The following is a 24,191-nucleotide window of genomic DNA, read 5'->3' on the forward strand; positions in this document are numbered from 1 at the left end:
AGAATTATAAGTTAGTTTTCCAGAAGAAGCAAAAGCATCACTATTCATAATGATGTAGTCAGAATTGTTTGATTAAACCTGCCCCCCCAAAAAAACCAATGTTTATATAAATAAGCTCATTAAATTGAGGGTGTGCTACAGTTCCCCTTTGACAGGCATTTATTTGGTATCCAATTATTTTGCTTTTGAAAATAACCTATATGAAAAACTTTGTGCATATTTTGCTTCATATTTATTTAGATTTACCTTAAGGATGGATTCCAGTCAGTGGAATTCCTCAGACTAAGGGAAAATCCATGTTATTTTTTTGATAGTGCCAAATAGTCATCCTCTAATGAATTTGTGTAATTTTTCATGCATGTAGGTAAAACTGCAATATTTCCAGAATCTCTCGTGCAGCTTTAGTGTATCTCCATACAATGGGTATTTCCAGGGAATGGAGAGGAGTAGTCCATCTCCATATCAATAGGTAATTACTGTAAGGTTGAAGGTACTGGTGGGAGGGGTGAGCACGTCAGACACTGATGACGTGCCAAAGTCCCCGGCTGCTGCCCCCTCCCAACCTGAAAAATGTGCCTTAGGCTAGCCAATCCTCACGCTGCTGTAAATCTAAGCTCTGCCTCCCACTGCCTTTAAAAACTCACTGCCTGTCTACTTCTATGTGACTTCCCCAGTCTGTGACAGCCAGGCTGAGGAACCTCGCCTGGGGCATTCAAATAAATTACTTGGCCCTTTGTTGCCTCTCTTTGCCTGCTTATTTCGGCTAGAATTTATCTTACATTTGGTGCCAAAATTCCAGAAAGGAGCGTGACCGCGGGGCCCCGACCGGCCATCAGTGGCCCTGCCCCCTCCTTCCCCAACCGGGAAACTCAGCCTGCTCTCTGCTGCGTGGACTATTTTCCGGTGAGTCCCTCAGTTTCTCCCGGTCTGCTTCCCTTCCTAACTCCATTTTACCTGGTCCATTATAAATCGTGCATACGTCCAGGTCTGGGCATTCAGCCCATCTGTTGCGAGTATCCAGGATACCTGCCCCTGGCCCTACAGTGGGGGAGACGTCCCTCACTCAGGCTCCCAGGCTGTCTCCCCTGACTTGGTGCTCTTGGGACACTGGGCATTCCTCTCAGTGGGATTAGTTGGGAAGTGGCGCAGACATGAGGAACCAGCCCTCAAAAGCAGAGGCTCAGACCCCGCTGCAGTGTCTAATTTCTAATTTGGCTGTAGGCAAAGGAAGTGTCCCGGGAAGTTTGCAAACGGAAGCTAGTCTTTGCTCTGAGGCCGGGCCTCAGTATTGCTTGGACAACAATCTTGCTGGCTCCCTGAGGGAACTTTCGATTTTGGCCTCCTCACCGACTTAACTAATTATTGCCACCAGAGCGGAGAGTAGAGTGACATCCCATATGTGCAGGCTTTTTGGACTTTGCACTCCTGCCCAGACCTTTATGTTAACTGTTCAATGACTCAGTTTCTCCTGGCCCAATCTCCAGTTAAAGATTGTCAGCCTCTTACTCTGCCCAGTCCTTCCTTTTCAGACCTGCCAGAAAACCTCAGTCACCTGCCTCCCTCAGCTCGTGATCCCCTCCCCCTCTCTCCACCACCATCTTTAAGTCCTTTGTTTTTACACGTGTCACCGCCATCTTAAAGTCCTACATTCTCAACCATTCCATTGTCCTGCTCTCCTCTTCCGGTGGCTGCACCACCCCCTCCCCCTCTCCATCCACCTTCACCGCCCTCTTCCCCCACCAGAACATGCTCCTCCCACCCTCTAGTTCCAGAAGCCACAAACAAGAAGCTGAAGAAAAACAATTAGATATCAGTAACTCAAGTCTTTATATCAATTTGTGTATCTGTGTATATGTTTTTATGTAAAAAGTGTTGCTGACTGTAGTCGTTGTGTCTCAGGTTTGTATGTTTGTGTGTCTAGGTGTGTAAATGAGAAATATTTTCCTACCTCTGGATGCTATTAATAAAAATTGATTTAAAAACAAGCACTTGTGAAAATTAGGCATTCTAAAACTTCCAGAAAATCTGATAAAAAATGTTAAGCATTAATGCTAATTTAAGTTTAGCTGAGGTGGGCATGTCCTTGTTATCAGCTGCCTAAGTTTACCTAATGTCATTTAAGTTGATGTTATCTGCTAAATCTTTTAAGAATAAATGCCTAAAGGCTTGGCTTTGTCTAATATTCAGTAAAGGTCTTATAAATAACCTAGCATAGTTAAAAATAAGTGAACTAAATAAGTGTAGCAAATAAATTTCAGTATCAAGTACACAGCAAAATTAAAATTTTGTTTTCAGTTAAAAAGACAAAGTTTTCTTAACTGTTAATATGCTCTTAATATTAAAAAATTGCAATGAGTTCTCTAATTGTTTTATCAAAGCAATTTCTCAAGCTTAAAGTCTCAATAAGTTGTCAGAATATTTAAGAAAAATGAGATCTTAATATTAAAAGGACTAAAAGCTAAAATTTGCTAACAACTGTGTAACCTTCTTTATTTTCCTTTGAGGTATTTTATTGTCATTCTGGTTAAATAGATAAGTATTGCTTCATAGCAACCTATAATCCTATTTAAGCAAGTGCCTTAAAACTTTTAACAGCTTCCCAAAATCAAATTCAAAAAAGTACTTTTTACCTCTAGTTCACTCTATTTTCCAAAGGACCCCTAGAACATGTCAGAAAAATTTCTTCTCATTGAGGAAAATATTTGGCTAATTTGGCTTATTTACCTGCTTAATTACCTAGAAGGCACTGTCACAGAGAATGATGCTAAACTTTGTTACTGAATGTTTTGTATTACAAAAATATCCAAATTTCCTTATGACAACTGTCTTACAGTAAGCTCTCATCAGATCTTTAACCATTGTCATTTGTAAGTCTTTCGTCATCTATACTCAGTTTCATTACTCCTAAACTAGTAAAAAACTAGATTTCAGCAGAACAAGTATTAGTTACATAAAATTGAGTAAACTAAAGAAAATGATTTTGTGACTTTTTGTTTCAAATGTTCTTGATAAAGTGTTTAAGCTTTTTCTCTTAAACTGACAACAGTTTAGTAAATGACTGCCTTTATAAGCAGAATTGAAACTTTATCTTTCTCTCTACCTGATCCCTCCAGAATTTAAAAACTCTCAGTGACTATTTTTATATTTCATGGCAGTATATTTATTTGTACAAGTTCAATAAGAATCTGCTTTTCTTGTAAGAGGATCAATTAAAAACACTACTTATATTACCAAAGCTTTGACTGGAATGTCATACCTGAGAAACACGTGTGTAAACTCATATATGAATAGACAGCTTTAAGGAACTAAGATTGACTTTATAAAGTCAACAAAGCCCCTTAGAAGAACTAGCCTGGTACCTTGCTTACAGAGTTCCCAGCAGCCTTACCAGGTGAGTAAAGAAGGTCACTTCCTGGCAAGTATAGGAACCTCAGGAATGTCTTGGGAACCTCAAGAAGAAAAGAGTTCACCCAAATCTACAGGTACTGCAGGCACAACCTGATGGCAAGTTTTACTTGGCTTTCTGGCCTCGAGAGGCCTTTACAAGTTCAATCTGAAATTCCTTACAAAAAGTTCCAGCAAAGCACATTTAAAAGAGCCTATGTAATCAATTGCTCTTCTTGCTGCACTTATGCAAATAATAAAGCCAAGTGTTAATTATTTTCTTAATCTAGTTACTTCTAATAAAAATAAGGGTAATTTTAGAGAAAAGTATTGTTTCAATAATGCAGTCTTATCTATACTAAATCCTAATACAAGTCATTGAGATGTAAACTCAATCCAAAATTTTAATTTCCCCATAATACCTGGCTATAATTCTCAATTAAACTCTTCATATTTCTAATTCTCATATTCAGCCATGCATTCTTAATCTCATCAAATTTGTCCTTCCAGAATCAAAGTGCCAACTTTCTGAAGCCCTCTCAACTGACCAGTGATAAAAAAACTAGCTGCACCCTTTACTGCACCCCTTCTCAGCATGAAGCAGCCAGAGCGGTCGTTGCCCCTTTTCCCTGACAGCAGCTAGAATCTCTATCTGTAGAAGAGAAAGTGAAACAGAAACCATAAGCGTAGACCGGGTGAAATGAAAGCCTCTAAAGAAAGCAGGGTGAGATGTTTGCTGTCAGAGCAATGTAACTACTTGCTATGAAACTTCGCCCCAGCAATGCCCCTTGTCAGCCAGAAGTAGCCAGATCAAGTTGTTGCCCATTATGACCAAAAGGCTGAAATGTAAGGTTGAAGGCATTGGGGGTAGGGGTGAGCACGTCAGACACTGAAGACATGCCAAAATACCGAGCTGCTGCCCCTCCCAACCTGAAAAATATGCCTTAGGCTAGCCAATCCTCATGCCGCTGTAAATCTAAGCTCTGCCTCCCCCTACCTTTAAAAACTTGCTGCCTGTCTATTTTCGTGTGACTTCCCCAGCCTGTGACAGCCAGGCTGCGGAACCTCACCCGGAGCCATTTAAATAAATTACCTGGCCCTTTGTTGCCTCTCTTTGCCTGCTTATTTCGGCTAGAATTTATCTTACAATTACTAGGGCAAGTGAGGGCTTATCTGGACCTCAAGGTTGGGTGGGGGCTGCTTCTGCAGCCTGGTCACCAGAAACACAGAGGAAGTGGACGACTGCTTATAAGAAATAAACTTTATTTCTCTCTTTGACTGATTTCAGTTCAAAGGTATTTTCCTGGGATTTTACCCACAAAGTTACAATGCATATCAACAATACATGAGAATGGTTGCTCTCCAAAGCTTTGCCAACTAAGTGTATGGTCAAACTTTTGGATCTTTGCCAATGTTGTAATAGTAAGTGGTATTTCATTGTAATTGACATATCTCTCTTCACATAAGTGACACTGAGCATGTGTTCATATTTTTATGGATCATTTTCTTATTTTCAAATTGATCCTCATTTATCACCCTGTTATCTATGAATATATGGTCTTCTCAAATTTTAAGAGCTATTTGGAGACATCCCTTTAGGAAAAAATATTTTTATGGGTCATTTTCTTATCTTTGAATTGATCCTCATTTATCTCCCTGTTATCTATGAATATATAGTCTTCTCAAATTTTAAGAGCTATTTGGAGACATCCCTTTGGGAAAAAAACTGGAAATATTTTCTTCTAGTTCATCATTTTGATTTTGCTTACAGAGCTTCTCTTAAATATTCACATAGACTTTTTAAAAATTGTATTTAAATTTATCAGTCTGATCTGTTACTAATTCTGAATTCTGAATCATATTAGAAAGAGTTTCCAATGTTCCAAAGACATTAAACCTTGTTTTACACTAGTAAATCTAGGGCTTCATTTATTTTAAATACTTATTTCTGACCCATTTGTATACCCAGTTACATTTTTAAAAAGTAAAATGTACCATCCCATGCTTATTTTAGAAGCCAATTTTGTCAAGCACTATATTTTATATTTTAGGATTTCTAGATTCCCAATATATTTCACTGATCTATCTATTCATGTGCCAAATATGCACTGTTTTAAATAAAAAATATTTGAGATTTTATATATTATGTTGTAATATCTGGCAGAGTTATTCCTTACCTCTCCTACTTTTCCAAGGTTTTCTTTTCTATTCATGATTTATTTTTCTATAGAAACTTTTTATTGGGATTGCATTTAATTTACATGCTAACTTGAGAGCTATATCTTTATGATGCTGGATTATCCTAAGAACACAAAAATCTATTTATTACAATCAATTTTTGTGGTATTGAGGTATTAGGCAGGAAAATAGATATGAGCAGGGTGAAGAGGGAATTAAAGCCAGTAAAGCCCACTACAAGGGACTCAAAGAATTAACCAGTAAAAACTAGAGAGCCAGAAAAGACTCACAGAGTTAATGAGCTAATCAGTTAAAGCTCAAAAGGCCAGGAACAACTTGGCCAGGAAATGTTTGAATATTCCCTAGATAAAGGAGGGTATCTCAGCATAGCCCATGTCTTTATTGTGTTAATCATACAGACCCAGCTTATTTTTTAACTTTGTCTATATGCTGTTTTTCCTCCTTCAGCCCGAATCAAGTAATTTGCAGCCTGGGCAACTAATTTAGCATGCAGGCATAGCTGTAAACAACACAAAAAAAGGCAGGAAGGATTCCACCTTAAAGACAAGATTGCATTTTAAAATCCAGGAAGAAGTAAGATTCTTAACTTACTCTTTAGCAAACAGACAATAACTCAGCCCACCTTGGGGGCTGGGCAGGCAGCTTTGTTTGATATGCTCCTAGATGAAGTCTGCCAGTATTTCAGGGAGAAATCAGGGCAGTAAATTTCTTGTGTTAATTTTAAATATTCAGAAACCACTTAACAAGTCTGCACCCCCAGCCCTTGGTCACATTCCTGAAAAATCCTTAAAAGGGGGAATCCCCAACCTTTCAGCACACACTTCTCTCTGAGGTTGCCCACACTTTGTAAGTGCATAGCTTTGACTTTTTCCCAGTCTTTTAGGGGCACCTCTTCTCTGGGGTAGCCCACACTCCCCTTTCTCCTAGTGTGCTTCTTTTTGCCTTAAATAAACTTCTCACAGCTCAACCTAATCGTTTTATCTCTGTGCTTTTACAGTTGTGTCTTTGTTACTTTGCTTTTTCATTCTAATCCTCCAGGTTTCAGCTCAAACCTTCACTCTCTGTTCTAGCTCAGACAAGTAGGGAGGGGCTACTGAGAGCTCAGATGTGGGCTTGCAAACTACCGTCCTCTAGGTGACCGGGAACTGCAGTTTACAGTTACTCTTTAGTAACCTGCCTGAAAGACTCCTTTCTTTACCTCTAGGAAGTTCACAGAACATAATATCACCCCATGCAGTGCTCTGTGGCTCCCCCAAATCCTGGGGTCGTAGGGACTCAGTTCCCACACTGTGCAGATCCACGTGGACCCTGAATGCCAGGTGACACTGACTTACAGAGTTAGCAGGGGATGTGCCCCATGCTGAGCAGCAGTTCAATGAACTTCCCCTATTATTCTGTCATTCCCTAACACTCTAGCTTCAATGAATTCTCTCCTCACCTTATACTTCCCCGTGTCTCCCAACCAAACTCCCTCAACAGAGGTAATTGTTTTTAAAGTTTATAATTTTCTTATTTCTTTCCAAAGTTACCTGCCCCTCCTCTTAAAATCATCTGTTCCATTTTATCTTCAAATAGGTTATGGTTTGCTCATGAAGGCTACTGGACTTTATATATTAATTTTATATTTGTTACCCCAATAAAAACTTATCATTGATTCTCTTAGTTTTGATCAGGTATACTAACTACATCACATGCCAGTACATATAACCTTATCTCCTTTTCCAGTGCTCATGCTTCTTTTAATTTCTCTTGCCTTATGACATTTACTAATATCTGTAGTACCTCCAATAAAACCATATTGCCAATAGTACGCATACTTTCATTTTTCATGACTTGTGGAAAAATGGCTGTTTCATTTTAAAAAAGATGCTGATTTTGGAATGAGGTACATACACTACACTTCACCATATTAAGGAACTATCCATTGATGTTTCTTCCATTATTTTTTTTCTTAAATCAAAAGTAGGTACTGAATTTTCCTGAATGACTTTTCAGCATTGATGGTGGTAATCATACTATTCACATATTAATTCATACAAAAAATCTTTATTTCATATTATTTGACGATCTTCACATTCCTACAATAAACTTGGTCATGCTAAAATTCTGTACGATGAAAAATTCTAAATAAAATACTTGTAGTCATTTTTACATGACATTAACACCGTACATAGGTATCAATGTTTCCTTCTTTCAGAACATTTGCAGGCTTTTTTTGTGTGTGTGTGATGCTCTGAAACAATTTAAGTAATATTGAGATTACCTGATTTTTGCTGAATTGGTAGAACTTTCTTGTGCTACCATTTTGCTCTGCTGCTTTTTTGGGAGCTTTGGGGCTGGAATGGGAATGTGGTCATAGGTCTCTGGAAGTAAGTCTGGTTTAATTTTGGATTTGGAGTCTGTTTTACTATATTTTCCTGAAATTATGTAATTCACTTACTTTTTTGGTATTTGTTATATATGTAAAGTAGTTTCATGTTCTCATTTTTAATTTCCTGGGTTTCAATGTTCATTAGGCCTTGTAAATTCTTATTTTGTATATATATATTTTATTTTTTTGATTAAATTAGTTAATAGTTGGTCTGTTTCATCTAATCTTCTCAAAGAACCAGCATTTGACTCATCTCTATTGTTTTATTGTTCCTAATTGTTTCCTATTTATATTTTTAGTTCTTTTAATATTATGAATTAAGTCTTCATTTTCAGCCTTTTATATTGATTCAGCATTTAGATTGTGAATGTTCTCCTTAGTGTTTTAATTGTATTCTGCTGAGTCAGATATGCAGTGTTTTATTACTTTAGAATACTGTCATATTCTACTTAATATCTTAAAATTTTTATTTCCAGGTCAAAGAGATTTGTGAGGATTTTCAAATTATTTTTAATTTTAATACTTCTTCAGTCATTAGATACTATCATTTGCATTATTTTTACCTTATTGAATCTACTGAGTTTTTCCTTTATAAACTCATGTTTATCAAAATTTTTTCTATGTATATTATCAGTGATGCAAATATTTAATTTTACAATTTCTTATGTTTCTTGGGTTTCCTATACTGTTACTTACACTTTGGTCACTTGATCTTTCCATAATTGAAATTGTGTCACAGTTCTATTTTGTGTTTCTGGGTTTTTTTTTCCACATTCAGAAGTTTCTGTTTCATGTAGATTGGTACAATGTTCTTTAATGCATAAATGTCCACAATTGTTTATCTTCATTTTAAATTATGACATTAACTCTGGGAGTATATGTCTTTGCTTTATTCAAAGACCTATTTTTGTGTGAAATGTTAGAAAATAAGAAAGCAGGGTTCATATTTGCCAGTTTTTTCCTGGTATATTTCCTCATTTTTATCCTTTCTGAACTTGTATTCAGCTTATAGTTCAGTTTTGCTCTGTGATCCAATCTGAAAATATGTTTTAATATGTGAAATGAGCCTGACTTAATCACTTTAATTGAGAAATATAGTTGTAAGAATGCATTGGAAAAAAAAGGGTAACAATAAGATTAAAAACAGTAATAATACTAGTCATTGGATAATTGGGAAGAAATTAAACCACACCCCCTATGTAGCAAAAGGAGTTTCAGGATCTAAAAATCAAACAGAAGGATTCTAATCTACCACTTCGTATCCAAGTACTTGGTCATTTAACTACATCTAAAATCCTCATCTCTAAATGGAGATGACAATAGTATGTATATAACAGTGTTTTGAAGGGCTTAAAATGAGATGATAGTGTAATAGTACTTTGCACCTGGTATGTGTTTATTTTTAATAAAGGATAATAACTTGATAATAGAAATTCAACTTGATCAGTTATGATAATAAAAATGTATTAAGCAGTAGTCAGATTGAATTCACAGTGTATCATATGCTGTTTACAAGAATTTCAAATGAAATTGCAATGAAAAAAGTCTAACAAAGATTGCCTATAAATTAAGGAAAATTTTTAAGTCTAAGGAAATGAGCAGAAGAATCCCATTAATATGTGAGATTAACAGTCTTTTCTCAGTCTTTGGTGGACTAGAGAGACATGAATACAGAAATAGAGTTTTAGACAAACATTAAATGGCAAAATAATAAATGAACTTTTCATTTTACAAATATTGTTTAACAGTGTGGGGCAATACTAAAATTTATAAGAACACCCTCAAATTCCTCAAACCAAAACTTTAACAAATATTTTGAATACATATTAATTTAGTAATTAAAGTTCAAGTAAACCAAAACATCTCAACAACTTATCACTATCAAAGTAATCTCCTAATAATCCTACAGTCCATGGCTAAGTCATTAAAACATTTCTCTGAGTATAGTAAACATTGGAAGATATTTAGTCAAACCTGAAGTATGGTAGAAATTCATAACATTTGTGGATAAATATGAAAGAGTAAGAATAAATGGATATAATTTTATTCTAAAAATAAATAAAGAGGTGCTAAGAACAGAGATGTTAAAAAGAAAAAATTAAAGAAAATGATATATTTGATCATCAAATATTTGACTTTCAAATCAAAGAAACCAATAAAATAGAATGTACAGCAATGAAATCTTTTTTTAATCAGAAACAAATCAAATAAAGAGGGGAAAAAAATTAAAAAGTAGAAAGAAATAGCCACAAGGTGAGAGTAGATTTATAGGGTTAAAGTGTATTGGCTATATATCTATGCTAATAATCCAGATCCTTTCAAAACAAATGGAAAAATCAGAATTGAAACAGAAAAATTTAAAGAGATGAACAGTCATGAAGTAAACCTCAAAAATTAACAGATTGTCTAAAAAGGTGAAATAGACAAGGACCTGAAGTAGTAATAGCTAAAAACACTTACAGAGATGGAAACAAATGGCTGATTTGTGGATATTTGGGTAGATTACTATTCTGGTTCTTCAGCATTGATCATTTAGGTGGAAAATACACTATCTGAGATAATTAAATTTGTAACACAGAAAGCTTTGCCTCAGGCGATTAACCATTAAAAAAAAACAGACATACCATATATTACCCTTCCAAATAAATCTCCCCTTCACAGCTGCCATATACACATACTTCTCACTTAGAAATAAGATGTGGCCTTGTAAAATTTCCAAAAGCCCATTTTATTACCATGTGCACTCTTTCAACAAACTTAACTATTAATTTTTACAAGGTCTTAGAGGGGGTCTGGAGATTTCTTTTTGATTCAGGACTACCAATATTAAGAGTTGTCATTTCAAGTCATATGACTTGAGAAGCATTTGCCCCAGGTGTATTTTTCAATATACAATTTCTATATTAGGAAGTAAATTTCTCAGTAGCAGAAGGAGAACGAGTACCAATTATCTTTTAGCTGATCAGAAATAGTCTGATAAATTTCTGGTCCAATGATTAAGACACACACCCAGTAGTATGCATATATAGATTTTATTAAGATCAGTGAGTTACTAACTAGCTTCATAATATTTATCTTCCTGGCTGTGCATGCTGTGAAAATATCTATTCACCAAGAACCTACAAAACATATCCTTAAGTTTCAATATCAAACAATTTAGCCTTTTTCTTCTTGTAGAAAATACTTCCCCAACAGTGAAATTTAGGCTTTATGGTACAGAACTTGCCACATGCAAATTTGTATGTGTGATTTTACTGTTTCCTCATTATTGCTTTCTTCAACTATTCAGAGTCAACTCCTCTGAAACTTTTGTGTATTCATACCCTTCTCTTGGGCCTTATCTTTGCTCCTACTTTACCACATTACCAAAAAAAAAATCCATTCTCCATCACTTTCACTAAATCTCAGTTCATAGGTCAAAGCTCACTGCAGTCTTTGCAAAGATCCCACTCGGCTGCCAGTATTTCAGGTAAAGTGCCAAAGAATGGGACAGCCTCCTTCCCTCAAACTCCAAATATGGGATTTTATGATATGTCTGAGTCTGCATATTTAAGTTATTTTCAGTGTGAGGTACAAATTCCAAAAAAAAATGTATTAAATTGTAATCAGATAGAGGAAGCTCTCAGGATGTGTTAATGTGTTAATCATTGTATGGATAAGAAATTAGTCCTTTCAGGAAGGGATAACAAATTACCCAAGTAAGACATTAACCAGGATTAATGGCTCAGCTAAGCTATGGAGACACACTTTCTTAGGAAATTCAGAAATGAAAAGATCAATCAAAGCAAATGATGGAAGGACTTGACTGTTTATTTTAATGAAGAGGAGAGTACTGGAGACCCTTAAGTCACATTACACAAGTGTCTCCTTAGAATGCCTCCATCTCATGGGAGTCTGAAGTGTCCTGGAAAAGTATCCATTTTTCATGCTTTTTATTTCCTCCAATTTTACTTTATAGTTAGGATTCTAAGTTTAAACCTCTCATAATGAAAACATATTAAGTTGGTAATATGTCCTCTAATAGTATTATTTTGCAGTTTCTAGGAGCCAAATTTTTGTCCAGTTATGCTTTTCCAAAATATAAACATACTAGAGAAGACTATTTCCTTTCTAAAGTACAAAATTTCACAGTATAACATTCTCTTGGATTTAATTAACTATTTCATTTACTTAAGGCTACCTTACTAAGTCAATTAACACTGCTTTATACTATTCTAAGAAAAAATCGTTTCTATAAAGCTGCCAAATTAATAGCAAATGTAAGAAAAATGATCACTTTGATTTCTATATTTATATTTAACACAGCTATAAATAAATTGATGTAGAACAATGCATATAAAAATTCACTCTACCCTTATGAGTAACTAATTGTTTACCTATCAAAGTGCTTCTGTACTTGTATGTAATATGTGCTACTGTGTTGTTTTTACTTTAAATTCAGATTTTTAAACAGAGTATCATTAGGTTTGAAAACTTTAAAAGCAATTTTTGTGAACAGCACTAGTATTCAATACAAGTTGAGTCAAGAGAATTTAAAAATGTTAGTGATAATATAATTAAGAATTAAGGAAGTCTCAAAGTAGAGTGAAACTCAGGTGTAAAATGAATTCAGGAATTGGATGAAATTTGAAGTAAATTTCAAAAGTCTACAAATATTAGAATTCTAACATTTAAAGTCACTTAGATACCTTAATTTTTATATTAGTGAAGAGTGTTAGTACAATAAATATGTGAAAATTAAAAATAACCTCTATTTCTGTTATGCTTAATATCTCAAGAAATACTGTTACCCAGAATATGTATCTAATCATGGTAATAGTAGAAAAAACTCACTTTGAAGTGTAGTGGGTGGCATATTGGTATTAACACTGAAATGGCCCCAAATGATTATTTCCTTTTAAGTAATACCTGTACATACAAACATAATTATAAAAAGTCTCGCATTTATTAGGTTCTGATCATTTACCAGTCACTAGGCTAAATGTTCCATGCATTATCTTAGTTAACCAAGTATCTAAATACAAATGTCTATCTATAAAATTCACGAATACTATGAGCAAAACTGTAAGCATATTGATGCTTGACACTCCTAGCATATGATGTATTCTTAGTCTGAGTCCAGCAAATTCTGTAACCAGCATGTTACAATTTCAGTTTTGCATTTGGTGATATGATTAACATCTCCATCTCCTGATAGGCTGTCGGCTCCACGGGGACAGGGACTGTGTCTTGTTTTGCTCAGCACTGTAGCTCCAGTGCCCTTACCTAGTGATTTAGTAGATGGCAGGTACCCATTAAATACTGATTTAATAAACACATGAATCAGCAAGCAAATATATGAATAGCTATAGTGAGCTCTAAAAGAAAAGATTGAATTAACTGCATTTTAAGCATGGTTTCTCATGAATGTTCTTTAAAAATTATCCTAAGCTTTCTGTTAATCATTTAAATAAATCAGAGCACAAGAACAGAAGTAGAAAATAAAATCAAGAATATTACTGAAAGGAAATTTTATTATATAGTAGCTGAAATTTATTAAGTACCTTTAATATTTACTTGAGTTAACTACTGTTCAAGAAATTTCTCATTTAAGCTGCACAACCTCCTTGTGAAATACTGTTATTATCTCTATTTTGCTGATGACTACACTGAGTGTTACAGTATCCCTCAGCTACTACTCCCAAATCCTCTAGCTATAAGCAATTAAACCAGGATTCAAATCCGAGATGCACAACTCTAGTCCTGGATATTTTTTATTCTATATTTTTTCATTTTCTCATGCAAGACTATAAAACATGTAACTATATATGCTTGACATTTTTTTATTAAATATTTAGGAAGTGTCAATTTTTCCTAAAGAAAATAAAGAAGGAAAAGTCTTAATATTTAATTAACAGTATATTCTTTTTAAGATTTTTCTCTGTGTCATGATTAAAGACCTTATGAATTCTGTGTAAGTTTCTAGACAATTATTAGGTTCATTGTTTAACTGACCTTATTTGTGTGCATGCCATTGTCACATCCATATTAAAGAGCTGACTCAATGATGTAAAGTACTTCAAGACCAAAAGTTTACAGTTCTGGTTTGATACAGGACAGTCACTTAACAATGTTTTTGTTCAACAGCAAAGAATGTAGTTCATCCTTTTTTGAGGTTCACATACTCCAATCTTCGAGAACAGAGTATATTGGTAAAGTGCCAACATACTCTGTAAAATATACAAGACAATGGATACCATCTGAGTTCTCTTAAAGAAACTATAAAGTTTCAGGCCAATTTTGTTATCGTTACTTGACAGCATAGTAACACTTTACTTGATTCTATTACAAACATCATTTAAAGTAAAGATATAGTGACTAACAGGCACAATTTAACAATGAACTTATTACTTGCCCGGAAATTCATATTTTCATTCATTATTTCTACATCTGGAGAACGTAGGTTTAGCAGGAGGTGCATGCAAGGATGTATGTGTGCTTCAATTTTCTGGTCAGAGTTGACACCATTCCACACCTGGGTGCTCACCTAAGGCTAGGGTCTCTGGAATTCTGTCTCATTCTTACACACTTTTTATGTCCACGTAATGAAGCTGGCTAAAGTTACTCTAATTCCTATAAGAACGAAGGAATGAAAATGAAGGTGTGCAATAAACAGACAATTATTTACTGCTTAACAGTTTCTTGGAATATGAATCACCTATTATCCATTATCTGAGACCTTATTATTAACAGAGGCTTATCTATAGAATAGAAAATCTTTTATCCTATCAGTGTCCTTCCATGACTTTTTGTAGTATCATCCTCTTTGCTCTGATATACTTTTGATCCCCTTTTAGCATATTATATCCAATTAACACTAGCTTTTATTTACCTTCCTAGTAGCTGTTGTATCATGTCATTCTATTTTCACAACTACTGAGCCTTTGTTCAACTTTTTGTCACTTTTCTATAATAGTTTCCTAACCATTTGCTGTATTGCAAATCTATTCTTTGCTTTGTTGCCAGCGTGTTCTTTCTAAAAACAAAGCAGATCAGGATTATTTTCAATACCTCCCCCAATTTTAAGGATAAATTTCAAACCCAAGTTTAACATATATAGGTAGGTAGCAGCCAAGAACCTCATAAGCCTCATTTCCCACCCTTCCTCTTCCTAGAGACGGTATTCTAGCTTTAACAATCAACCGGCAGTTTATTTGCCAGCCTCCTTACATACTCCCCTTCCACAAATGCTCTTTTTCACCCTCGCACATATGCTGCTGGCCACTGCTCTTTCTAAACTTTTTGTGATCATCTTTTCCACTGTAAAGCCCACCTAGAACACTCAGTCAAGAGATCCTTCTTGGGTGTCATTACTTCCAAGTGCACTCTGTGCACACTCACTGTGACCCGGTGTCCTGCTCTTCTGGTTCACACTCTGCCTTGTTGGCTGGGCCATAAGCTCTGGGGGCGGCAGCCTCTGAAAAGGGCCCACAGTGCACCCCCGTCAGTCCTCTCCCCTCAGTGTGCTTGACATAACAACCCACTTCTAACAAAAGAACCTGGCACAAGCAGTGGGATGTTGCTTCTGATAGTGGGTTATATAAAAACAGTAGCTTCCATCTTGGGTGGTCACTGTCTCTTGCCTCCAGTCAAGGGAAACTAGTTGCCGTGTTGTCAGCTGCCTTACAGAGGGGTCCACTCGGCAAAGAACTGAGGCAGACCTGTGGTCAAAACCCAGCAAGAAACTGGACTTTGCCGAAAGCCATATGAGTGAGTTGGGAGAAGGACAAGACTTTAGGGGGCACTAGAGTCCCTTGCGGCAGGTTGGGTCTCCTTGAACCGGAGAAACTCAGCTAAGCTGTTCCCAGATTCCTGACCCACAGAAACTATGAGATAAGAAATGTTTGCTATGTTAAGTTGCCAAGTTCTAGGCTAATTTGTTATGCATTAAGAGATATCTAATACAAGTAACAGTATTCTTTTTTTATTGAAGTGTAGTTGATATACAATCTCATATTGGTTTTGCATGTACAATACAGTGGTTAAACTTTTACTTTTAAGCCCACCCATGTAGTTAAGGCATTAAAATTTCAAGCATTCTGAAAAATAGCTTATAACTTCTTTTTTTATAGGAGTGAATGCTTTTCAAGACAGGAAGTAAAGTCTTCTAATCATGTAAATGTGTTGTAAATCAACATTTGAATGTTCATATCCAAGGGCATATATATTTAATTTTACAAAGATAAAAGTACAAAAATGCATGGAATGTTTTTCTTTAGGATATTTTCCACTCAGCCATATAGTGACATCATGTAAGGTGAAAGTTTTTTCTCATTTTAGGTTTTAGAAATCAAACGACTCATGTAGGTGGCACCATAACTACATATAAGAATGTCCTATTTCCCTAGGCATTAATTTGACTTCTTAGGCTGATAAAACCCATCTTTTTCCTAGAAAGAGAACCCCACCAATTATCCTTTTATTATATTTTCATAACAAATATTGCCTCGTGCAAGATTTCCCCATTAGTGTTTTATATTTAAGTGCACAGTCTGTTTAATCCTTCAACTTTATCATACTTCACTGATTAATCTAGTTTAAATACCATAAAAGTCCATAATCATTGCTATAAAAACTTATGCTTGCTTATGAAACTAGCTACATTGGCACTGTCAAATACAAGCAATAAAATTGTGCATAAATATAATGGAAGCAAATATTTTTGCAATAGCTAAATAGATTACATCTTGTGCATATGAATGCCTTCAACTTAATTCAAACCTGCATGATGAGTACCAAAATATGTTTTGTATAAATATACTTTAACATTTAAACTGTGCCTCTGGCTATCTATATGGGTGCCTCTTCATTGAATAGTTCATGTGACATATTTTTAAGACACACAGAAGCCTGTCCTTAAGATGTTTGAAGATACTAATAGCGTAAAAATGTTTCAAACTCAGAGAAATCTAGGTAAAATGTGCCAGATTTTTACTGCATATCACTTACATACTTGTTATTTGACCCTTAAGTTGTCATGGCTGATACACTGAAAGAGATTTTTCAGGAAGGCTGGAAAAAGGAGGTGGGAAAGAAAAATAACTTGAAACTTGAAAGTAATGACACCCTGATTCCAAATCGGTTTGTAATTGTTTCCTACAGTTGCTGCCAAAATCTTTTTGTTATCAAAGAACATTAGCCATCTTTCCAAAAACTTTAACTTATGCCATATTGTCAGTAGAGCTTTGAACACAGAGCACTTTAGGGAAAAAGTCACAGAACTGAAGGATTGAATAAGATCGCCTCAAAGTCCACCCAAGGAAACGCTCTTATAAATAACAGCAATAGGTTGTATCATTAGGTTGGACTGGGGCTTGCTCATCACCATGACAGACTGCTTTAAAAATTACCTGGCACTGGATTGAGATGAATGGGCTGTTTGGCTTCTTAGTCAGCAGTACTATATACATATATATATATATTTTATTTTCTTGGTTTATCACTGTATTCTTTTCACATAATTAAGGGAGATTAGTGTTGTCTGGGAAATAGAAAGTGTTAATACACATCCATTAACAGAGAACAGAATGAACAGAGATAAACACAAAGAAGAACACATTTCATTTTTCATCAGATTCAGAGAGAAAATGATGTCTTTTTCATTCAATCAATGGATGGCTAAAAGTATCCTGGACTTACTATTCCTACTTGTGTCTAAACACAATTCATAAGTCTTAATTCATTAGACTAATGTGTTTATAAGGCAGTTGAAATGTCAAAGCTCTGCTGGATTTAGTATAAACTTAAATTCCATTACCTGGCAGGCATTAATTGCTTATGGAGCATAGGGATTCTTCCCAAGGGTCTTATATGTTTCCTTTTGTCATTTTGCTAACTATTCTGTCTAGACGAACTTAAAGCCCTTAATCCACCATAGGGATCAATAAACTGCACAATAATTCAGTCCTAATAATTAGCTTTCACTTAAACACAAATGGTCATTTCATTGTGAACTGCAGTACAAAATGATAATGAAATAATTAAAAAGACAGATGAAAGAGTGACTTAATAGGGAAGAAGCCTTACTGTTCAATTAGAGGCATTACCATTCAACCTTTTTATTACTGCCACAACCTTTCAATTTTTTAAAAAAATAATACTTCAAGCTCTGCTCATTTAACCCATGGCAGGATCACTTTTACACACACAGTATTACAATATGAGCCTATGCTGCACCCTGCTCTGAAGCAGTTGTCTCCCTGAAATTATTAAAATGGTGAATATTTGATTCAAAGGTCTATAATTTGTATATAAATCAGAATACTATATTGTCCTCATTTCTAACATAAGGGATTTCCTTGAGTCTTCCCAATTTCTTGTTAAACAGGATTAGCTCTACATAGTTCCTCTGAAATGGCATCAAAATCATGTAGAACAGTTTTAAGATACTGGATGTTCTGAAATAAATCGTAAAGGCATCTCATTTTTTCCCCCAGGGAATTTCCAAGGATCGTCTACAGTACAAAAATTCTTCATATTTGCTGACCTGACAACTTCGTTATAAGTCCAAAAAGGTACAAAACTTCATTAACCTTTTAATACATTCTCACAGATGTAGGGTGATAGATACGTTTGAATCTTTATGATCAAAGCACTAGCCTAATAGCAAAATCTTTCACTTTACCTTTGCCATGTCTGGCTTTCATTTTAATTTTTACTCTATCCTCACATGGATATGGACAGGCTGTACTTCAGTTTTGCCAGTAGCTGGGGACATTCATAATCAATTTCAACAAAACCTGCTACTGCTCTTGCTACTGGCACAGGAGATGGGGCCCTTGGGCTTTCCTAGTCTTTTTAAAACTAAGGTAAAAGTCTCCAGGAAAAGTCTCAGCTCATTAATCCTGATCAAACTTGGAAAGACATACCACAAAACGGACATCCCAGAGGAGACATAGCTGTATTTTCCCAAATAATAAGGGAATACATTTTCAAGTTCAAAAAAAAAATCACATCATGTCAATAATAAAAGGAAGACCATGACCTTAGTCTTCACATTGAATCCCTAGCACAAAGAAGGAATAGGGATTCAAAGATTCGATTATTGAATGAATGAACGAAACTTTGAAAACTTTAAGGCACTCACTCATTTCACTCCTCTTATCCTCTCTTACTATTATATAGGTGACAGTGTGTAAGCTGATATTCCAAAGGGGAAAAGAAAAGTAAAGAACACAAGATTCTTCAAGGTTGACACAGCAGACTTACTCAGCAAGAACCTGACCTACAACAGGAAGGCATGCATGTATATACATGTGCATGTGCACATGCACACAATTTTCTCCACTTATTATGGAGCAGAGGCCCAACCACACTCAGTATGTGATGTATTATGCAGCACATGTTCCATTTTTCTTTTTTAAAAATCTGAATCATTCTTAATTTTGAAATACATAAATAGCAGGGTTTTGCATAAGCTATTGCGTGTGTGCAGTTAACTAATTATAAACTATAATGCAATACAGCGTGTACTTAGGCATGAACCAGACAATTTCACCTTTGAAATTTAAGTGGCTAGTGTCTACCCAAAATAAATCAGAGCATTGTCTGTAAAATAACCCAGCAGTAAGGGAGTGGGCCTAGAGATCAAGTTTCTATTAATCAAGAGTTATACTTATTTCTCAGATAATTATAGCAGCTAAGATGTGCCCTCAGGAATGACCTTTAATTCATGTAAATTCTAACCCTAATAACCTAGCAACAGAAGTAAAAAGGAAAAGGAGAATTAAGGAGCAAGTGGTGATTTATCATATCAGTGTTTCCAGAACTCATCTCATAAGAATCACCTGAGACACTGTTGTAAGATTTCTAGTTCCCCCCATGGAACTCCTCAGTCACTGTATCTGCAAAAGGCCTCAGGAATTCTATCAATATTGGGTATCTAGAAACAATTATCTTTAGACTACAGAATGGTATCTTGTCCAGTTAACCTACTTTGAAAGCAATTTAAACTCATCTATTTTGCTTAGATGCAAAGCACACAGTATCCTGTTATGTAAATTTTCTCCCTTGTAGTTTTGAGCAAAAAGGAACATATGTAATTCACTAGTATTTTGTGAATATTTGAACACCATGGTTTATAATTTCGTGTTTTATGAGTTTAATTGCTTACAACAAAACTCGGGTCAGACCTCAAGAAGTTAATAATTGAGTAATTTTTCATTGAATTTCTGGAAATGTTAAGAATCTAAATCTAGATTGTTTTAAAGACATTAGGAACTTGCTGATCTTCTCATTTCTATCCAAAGTAGACAGCTAGACTACTTTGAAAAATCTGCTTTGACAATATTTTTACAAAATTTTATTCCATTTCTTGTTAGCATTGTATGAGGATAGCATGAGATATTTACAGTATTAATACTGACTCTGGTTATATTAACATAAGTAAACATGAAATAAGCCACATAATCGTGAAGGCTAACTTAATATAGAAGCTTAAGACTAACTATGGATACCAATTTCTATGTGACTATTCCTGCATTCCTAAAATAAAATGAACAATTTAAGAAAACAGCAAAGCTAAAGATTCAAAGCATTTATGTTCAAAAATTACAAACAGGTGCTTTAAAGTTATATAATACTTTCTTCTGATCATTTATCATTTTCATAACTCATTTTATGAATTTAACTTGATTTCAAGTGAGCCTTTAACTTTATTGAGCTTAATCAATTAGTAAAGACCTTTCATACCATGTTCTTTTTATTGCATTTACATCATTCTCGGTTTGCATGTACTCTCATAAGCTGAAAAACTGAGAAAGATAATGGACTAGAACCCTAAGACTCAAGTATATTTGCTGTTTTCTTTGATCATAACTATCATTTATGTGCCATAACTATCTTAAAACTTCTGAGCATAGCGTGATTTTTAATACCATCATGATCTGTTACAGATTTTTCCCTTTGCCAGGACTACTCTTCACTATAGCCACTTGCTTTTTTTGTGCAGTCAGCTAAGAACCTCCAGTCTCTGAAGCCTCCCTTGTTTACATCATGAACCTTGACAGAATAATCCCACTCTTCATCTCTGCTAAGAATGACTGATTTTTCCCCATGTTCCCCGGCTCATCCAACCTCATTATACTTAGCCATCCAAGCTAGAACTTCTTTCTAAATCCTTACTTGTCACCTTCCACAGCTGGTCTGATTTTGTTGGTTCTGCCTCCTTCCCCACATACCCTAAATTTACTTTGTAAATTCCTTCCACTACTATTATTTCTCAGCCCTTAACTTACCGCTACTCCTTGTCTATGCCTTCCTCCACTCTATAGCCAAGGTCATGTTTGTAGAAATGTATTTCTGGTCATGGGTAAATCAAAATGCTTTACGAAGTTACATGGGTAATTTCATAATCTGGCAGCATTTTTTTCATTCTTATTTTATCTCCTCCTATCCACTACACAGTTTATAGTCTTCACTCCGACCACACCAAATCCCCCAGTTCCCTAAATGCCTGTGATAGTTTGTTATTGTTCACAATTATTCCCTCCCTTTCTTCCCATAGATTATAATCCTTATTCTTCTCCATGTGACCTCTAGTATGTCTTTTGAAAGAGAAGTATGTAGTATATTTTTGACCTTCAGCTCATTGATTTTAGGCTTGGCCATGAGATTTCCTTTAACAGAATGCAGAGATGTGGCACATGCCAGATCTGAAGAGAAGCCGAAGGTTTAGTTTCCCCTCTTGCTCTTCCTGTCTGCGCGAGAGTGGGAACGTCCCACACTGTGCTGCTCGTCTAACTTGGAGCCTGCAAGAGAAAGCATGAGAGCGCGCGAAAGCAGGGTCAGGCCCACCCATCCTCTCCGTTGGCATTACTGAAGATAATATTTTCTTCTGTCTCTCTGAAAGTATTTCTATTAATATTTCAAGCACTACTGTAACTGCTTTGTGATGCCTTCTTTCAGGTTAACATTTAGAACTTTTCCAGCACGATTCCTAGCACAGTCACACTGTATTTTATTTATTTACATGTATGTGTGTTTCAATCGCCTCCACTAGAATGTTACTCTGGAGGCACAGGCTATCTTTTCTTTAATAATCTCCACTGACTAGCCTTAATTCTGGCAAATGCTAAGGGTCCCACAATTTGAATTAACAATGGCACATCCAATACTGAATGAAAGATAAATGTTTATTATCTCCGGCAGCTCCCTTGGTTGGCAATCTTTCAAAGGAAGAGTATAGATTTTGAATGCGTTAACACAATTAAATGATTTACTTTGTAAACACTTGTATGGCACTGATTATGTACTATGCATTGTTCTAAGTTATTTTAAAAACTAACTTGTCTTAATCAATACAAAACCCTATGAGATACTCAAGATCATCATCCTTATTTTCACATGAACTAGCCAAGATGCTGAGAGGTTAAATACTTCGTCCAAGTATTCAGTGATAGAGCAGACATTTAAACTTCAATATTTCCATGTCAGAGCCCATTAGTTCAATCACAAGTCTAGCAATATTAATAAGTAATTTAGGGCCTCAATTTCCTCATCTTTAAAAAGAAGGTGTAAAATCAGATACTGACTATGTAAAATATGTTACCCAAAGACCAAAAGTGAAATATATTCCAGAAGCTAAAATTTTAATTTTCTGTATTAAATTTTAGTTCTGTGATAAGTCTGAGGTAGGCCTACCATTTAATGGGATCATATACCTCTGTATGAGGTTAGATGGTGACCCCCAGCACCCCATGGGCCAAATCACTTTGTCTCCTTGAGTTCACATGGCTTCCAGGACCAAAGAAAGAGCCTCAGAAAAAAAAAAGTGTTTCTTTTTAATTGATGAAAAATATCATACAACTAGTTAATGAATATGAAGAATGTTATTCAATTTCTTGATGGAATAACAAAGGTTGAATGACAAATGATAATCTAACAACATATGTGATCTTCAAGTTTGCCTCTTCACAGATGAATTTCTTGTTCATATGGGACTATCCCTACATTCCTAAAATGACTGTAAGATGTGTTTCTTTTTCAACATATTTTGAAATAAAGTATAATTGCATTTTATATGAACCCAGAACATTTGAAAAGTCCTATGCATTAAAAGAAATATAATGCATATTGAAATTAATATTTCTGGTACTGAAATTAATATTATTGCCTCATAGAAAATTAAAAATGTATTTAAGGAAAAAAGAGGAAATATCTTGATATTAAGAGTGCTAAAAAGGAAACCAATTTGATTTACTTAAATGAGTTTAGATACCAGTTTTGCTCATTGTATAAATGTGGGTTTTAAGCACATAGTTCTGCATATTATAAAGAGCATCATATATTTGAGGGAAAAAAGAATTAACTTATTTTATTAACTAAAACTCATCTTAAATGACCTGTCATTTCATTGTCTGCAGTCTATTTTCCCCATCTACCAATGCGTGAGCTATCTTCCTTCACTACCCAGAAATTTTGCAGGTTATTAAAAGGAACATCATCTATGAAAGCTAAAAAGTTGAATGAGTCAAATCAATGCTCTTTTACCCCTAAGGACTCTAATTCATATTCAGAGGGAGTTATTAGATAAATTTTTCAGCAGAAATTTTCTATCTTATTCTATACTATAAATCCATCTTACAATTTGAAACCCTCCCATTATAAGAGCTACCCAAACTGAAAACATCTTTTAAAGTTTATTCTTTATCCAAAAGGGAGACCAATTAGTAGTCTTATTTAGGGTCATGGAAATTACTGAAAACTTGTATTGAAAATATATGTGTGTGTATGTATATATATATATATATATATACATACACACACACACTTGCACACATCCATATAAAAGCTACAAGTCTATTGGTATGCCTGTATTTTTTTCTTCCTAAATCCTTAAAGAGGTGTATCAAATAGAAATAGTTTGCTTTTCTGTAAATCATCTTTTCCGCATTGCCCCCATAAATGATCCATAATTACATATGGTAGTAAAGGACTAATCTTGAGACAAATATAATTAATAACTGGAAGAATGGGTTGTTCTGGAAAACTTTTTATGAAGGTCAATTGCTATCATTGGAATTTTCTGCCTTTTTGTCCAAGGACCATTGGAAGACAGATTTTGTATTTCCCTGTCAGCACATGTTTGACTTTTGCCATTTATATAAATACAATGTAAAAAGTCATAGAAGAGGTAATGGGTGCTTCCAGCCTTTCTAGTAACAGAAGAAAGATGCAAGGGCTCTAATATTCTTAGTCA

The 24,191-nt window shown here is 35.0% G+C and overlaps 1 long non-coding RNA gene across 1 annotated transcript; it reads left to right on the forward strand.

The window, feature by feature from the left end:
• The first annotated feature begins 666 nt into the window (after positions 1-666).
• On the forward strand, positions 667-23,016 carry LOC108395397 (uncharacterized). The gene is made up of 3 exons (XR_001852653.3): positions 667-903; positions 18,430-18,507; positions 19,118-23,016. It is a non-coding gene; the product is annotated as an uncharacterized lncRNA (long non-coding RNA).
• Positions 23,017-24,191: the final 1,175 nt, after the last annotated feature.

The sequence above is a fragment of the Manis javanica genome, chromosome 1 (genome assembly GCF_040802235.1).
Source record: "Manis javanica isolate MJ-LG chromosome 1, MJ_LKY, whole genome shotgun sequence".
In the NCBI taxonomy this organism is placed as follows: domain Eukaryota; kingdom Metazoa; phylum Chordata; class Mammalia; order Pholidota; family Manidae; genus Manis; species Manis javanica.